Source organism: Miscanthus floridulus, chromosome 19, assembly GCF_019320115.1.
Source record: "Miscanthus floridulus cultivar M001 chromosome 19, ASM1932011v1, whole genome shotgun sequence".
NCBI lineage: Eukaryota > Viridiplantae > Streptophyta > Magnoliopsida > Poales > Poaceae > Miscanthus > Miscanthus floridulus.
The window spans coordinates 73398378-73403809 of record NC_089598.1 but is presented as its reverse complement, the minus strand read 5'-3'; positions in this window follow the sequence as shown (position 1 = coordinate 73403809).

The following is a 5432-nucleotide window of genomic DNA, read 5'->3' as shown; positions in this document are numbered from 1 at the left end:
GTTGGTAACTCGCACCGGGAGTAAAGACCCTTTACTCCCGGCTGGTGGCTGGCACCGAGAGTAAATCTCTCTGGTATATAACCACCAGCGCCTGGCGCAGATCGATCCGCTCCTCTTCTTCCTCGTCGAACACCACCACACTCTTCTTCCTCGCGCCGTCGTCCGTTCGCCTTCCGTGACACCGCCGCCCTCTTCTTCCTTGTGCGGCCTTCACCACGCGCGCCTGTGGCCCTCCTCCGCGCGCGCCCGTGGCCCTCCTCCGCACACGCCCGTGTCCCTCCACCGCGCCCTCCTCCGCGCGCGTCCGAGGCCCTCCACTACCGAGCTCGAGGTGATCAGTTCGTCTCTCTGTACATTCTCAGACGGTGGCTGGAAAACTTCAAAAAATGTTATATTTTGCTGTGATACCGAATATAGATGTTCTAAAGTAAATTACAAATGTCCTAGATTTTATATACGCAAATATCATATAAAAATGAAGGAAAACTTCAACGTTTCTTCATTTGTGAACTTTGAATATACAGATATAATATATTAATGTTGCTAAAGTAATATGAGCATTACATATTTTTTCTGGGAAGACTATCTTCAAACTTTATATCATAGCATCAGAGACGAAGTACTGTGCCTGTAGAAGAAGAAAATAAATTCTTATCATTTTGGAAATAGTAATGGTTATATTAGCAATAAGACACATATACTTACATTTCATAATGACTTATACTTACATTATCAGCATAGAATTTTCTCATATGATGAATGACTACATGGTTCACATGGTACATAGGATCACAACATCACGCACCGACACCGCCCCGGCCCGCCTCACGTCGTCGTCGTCAGTACGCCGGCCCGCCTCACGTCGTCGTCGTCAGCACACCGGCCACCATGCCGATACGTATATATACATCATTTGTATTCATATGCATGTATATATACATCGCGGAGCACCGCCGCCCTCGTTCGCCCATGCGTTTCTATGTATACGGCGGAGCACCGCCGCCCTCGTTCACCCATGTGTACAGACATATATACGGCGGAGTGGAGCACCGCCACTCTTGTCACACCGTCCTCTCTCGCGGCCTAGTCGATCAACATTCGTATTATCGTTATCGTTAACGCTAAACAATCACACCAGGGCGAACCGCGCTGTTGATGTCACCGACGTGGTTCGCCCTAGTCACCAACGCAATTCACCCTCGGCCGTTTATGTATAGCCCTAATTCACCCTAGTACCGACGCAGTTCGCCCTAGTGTGGCGAATTGCGTCCGTGACTGAGGGGCAAGATTTAATAATGCATATTATTCGTAGATTTTACGCATGTAAGCAAAGATTTGACGTACTATATATTGGTTTTGTTTTTTGAAGCTAGATGGCTGACCCAAGAAACATGGATGATGAGGAGTTGATGATGAATTTGATCAACACTGGCACTCAAGTTGCCGACGATGATGGTGCTAAAAATAACGTGCAAGAGGATGCAGATGACGGGAGTCAGTACTTAGCTCTTGAATAAAATGAGCAACAACATATTGGCCAAGTATATATTTTTTATTATTAGCTATATATATTATCATATGTCTTATGTGTGCTCATGACATTAAAAATAATGTTTATGTTTTGTAGCCCTCTGGATCGACATCAACAACTACAACGAAGAGTAAAAATGTTCGAGGTCCCAAAAAGCCATTGGAGGGCCGCTTCATCATCTCGGAGTTCAATGTGGATACAAGAGAACCGGGGGGCCGAATAAAATGAAATTTGTGCACTACTGTGGTTACCTTGTACGGGACTGGCTCCCGATCAGTACCCGCGAATGGAAGAAGAAGACCAATGCTCCTCATATCAGTTTTGTCTCTGATCATGACAAGACGTTAATTTGAAAAGATGTCTTGGTACATTTCACGCTCCAAACAGATGGTTATGATGATATAATAGATGGTGATGAATTGAAGGAGCGAGTTAGGGATTGGGCAATGAAGAAGATGGCCACCCAGTTTCAGACTTAGAAGAAACACCTATACATGATGTATGTCAAGAAGAACATAGCACCAGATTTTACTGTCCCAGGCCCAATCTCAAAGCAGAGGCCCTATTGGGATGAGTTTGTACAGTACAAGACTTCGGAAGAGGGTGTGAGTCGGGTGATAAAGAACCAACGTAATGCCCAACAGAAGACATACCACCATAACTTGGGATCAGGTGGCTACCCAACTGCCATTAAGAAGTGGAACAAAATGGAAGCAGACCTTCTTGCTAAGGGTATCAGACCAGAATCACTCGAGTGAGGATAACGTGCAAAGAATTGGTTTTTCGCTCATGGGGGAACACTGGACCAGGAGACAGGGAAGTGCGTTTATGGTGCAAGACTGCAAGAAGCTGCAGAAAGATTGTTTTATGCTCAGAGAGCTACTGCTAGTGGTGCGTTCAGGCCCAACAGAGAGAAGGATGAGCTGACATATGCCACCGGGACTATTGAACATGGTGGCCGAACTAGAGGCAAACGAAGTGTCTCGTGGGAGCATGGATTCCCTCAGGACAGACCTTCCTACAGAAGCCGCCAGAGAAAGAAGGAAGAAGAGGCACAACGGCTCTAGAGGTTGGAGGAAGCGGTGCGTGAAGCATAGGAGCGGGAAAAAAACCTTGAAGCGAGAATGCAGGAGGAAATCAGAAGGCAAGTGCAAATAGCAGTGAGTGCAAGCAAGCAGGCATCAGAGCCAAGAATCAACATTAGCCAATCTATTCAGTTGAAAAGCAGCTGCGCTTTCATGGAGATACCAAATCAAGGGGACACAGGACTGCGCTTCCCTATGGATGACGTCACTGAACCTTGTACAACGTGTGAGCTACACATTCTGAAGGGGAATTCCACAATCAAGGTGGCTATCGGTCTTGTTAATCCTATCGACCGAACCAAGACACCAAGGATTCATGGGAATATAATCCAAGAAGGATATGCTACCATCTCGGTAGATAAAGCTGAAAAGGTTTTAGTGATTTGCCTCTTGACATTCCTGGAGGTGATGGCGAGAAGACTCTAGGAGAAGCGGAGAAGACATTCATTCTATGGCGCAAGCTCTACATTATCATTCTAGGGATGTCAGCTCCACCTCCTCCTGAACTACCTCACCATAGGTACGTGCGGATGAAAACACTACATCATTAATTTGTATTGGCTTAAATAATTAACAATCTGCTCATAATAATATGTCATTCCTTTTTTTGTAGCAGATCCTCCCCCAACCTAAATCCAATTGTTCAATCGCCAGATCATCATAGTGCTCTGTACGATAACATTGTGTGAGAAGGCGAGGCTGCATCCACACCATCTCTAAGGAGGTCTCCAACGCCGCAGCTGCCACCTCCAAGGAGGTCTCCAACGCCGCTGCCAACACCTCCAAGGAGGTCTCCAACGCCTCCCCCGCCCGCGTCTACCAAGAAGCCTAGCAAGAGGCCAGCCCCGCAAACGAAGAACCAGTCCCCGCCGGCAAAGAAAGCCACCGTGAAACCAAGGGCTATTCCCAAAATAATATCTGAAGAGAAGGAAGAAGGAACTGATGCATATAAAAAAGATATGTCTAGATTCTATGACAAACTTAAAAAGAATCAAGAAGCAAGGAGAAACCCGGAGAAACCGTACTTCTTCGTAGCTCCAGATATTCTAAGAAAAAGGGTGGCTTCTTACCAGCAACAACAGCAGGAATCTCGTAAGCCGTCCAAATCAATGTTATCGGACTATGACCGCACTCTCACCAAGTCAATTGAGGTGGCACAGAAAAAGAAGCGGGCAGGGAAAGGAGTTGCCCAACTCGGACAACAAGCGCACCAATCAGTCCCCCCGCTAGTTGTTGGTAATGAATATGGTTTGAATTTAGGATTAATGCATCAGGCAAACATACCTCCGGATGTCGATTTGGATCACCTTGGTGAATTTATTGATGAGACTGGTCTCGACCTTTACCAGATGTTTGGTGATGGAAACATTGAGAGTGCGGCGGAGGTTGATATTTGGAAGAAAAAATTTGTACTAGGCCAGAGTCTATACAACCCTCAAGCCTTATCTGATCTGGGGACGCAAATGTACCTGCTAAACAAGTGGTACATGCAGGCGTCTACTGGTGGAGACTTCTGCGTTGGTGTCAGAATTAGAGACGAACATTGGTTCCGTGGCGATGATGTTATGTATGTTGACTTTGCATAATTTCATCAACTATGCCACTTGACCTCTCTGGACAAAGTTATCATTAGCTGCTATTGCCTGTAAGTAATAATTCTTTCGATCTATTATTAAACTCATCATATGTGTGTGTATATGCATATAAATTATCCTAACAAGTACTATATATATGCAGATTTACAATGACAGAGCTCAGAAAGGAAGGCTGCAATGAAATTGGTTTTGTTGATCCCCATATAGTATTCAAAGACCCAGTTACTCTAAAGACTAATTGGAAGTCTGAGTCAGAGAGTAACCTCATGAACTTCTTAGTGAACCAACGCCACAAGAAGGATATACTCTTTTCCTACAACTTCAAGTGAGTGTTAATAATGTCGATCATCCTTAATGGCTCATATGTTGATTCTAGTTAATGAATGAGTGTTATGCGTTATATCCTATAAACACATGCAGCAATCACTGGATATTGATGGACATCGATCTAGTGAAAAGTCACTTGATAATCTATGACTCGATGAGAAAACCACAACAAGACTACCAAGATATGATAGATATTATCCAGAGGTAATTTCGGTATCTCTAGCAACTATATATACACACAAACATGATGATTAACTATATCTGATGACGTGGCAAATTTTTTATTGGGCAGTGTTTGGAAAACCTTTATTGAGAAGCAACACATGGGAAAATGCAAAGCGCCACTGAATGTAATCCCTTTGAAAGTAAGTCCCCTAAATCGCATCATCTTTATTAATTAGACATATAGCTTTCACCGGATCACCAGATTGGATGATAAATCTTTTTCTCGTAAAGTGGTGTCTGAGGCAGGAACAGGGGAACAACTACTTTGGTTACTATGTTTGCAAGTTTATCAAGGTGGTCTCCCAAAGAACTCCTACAGAGAGACTCAAAGTACGTTAAAAATACACTATATATTCATTTAATTATTATTATTGATTGTGTTACTATGTCTTTATATATATATATATGTACATATATTAATTTATTTTCCTTTAATTCAAACCGGTTGACTCGATGGTTGGAGGAAAAGGTCATACGGCAAGACTAAATCAAAGCAATTCAAGAGTCTACAGCCGGATTTTTTAATGAGCAGGTCATCAATTCTAAGGGCGAGTTCTACTTCGACCCAACACTGCCATAAAAGCCAAGCTAGAGGATAAGAGGAAACTTGTTATATCACAACAACTGTAATGCAATCTTTTTGTAATATATGCACATAAAATAATATAA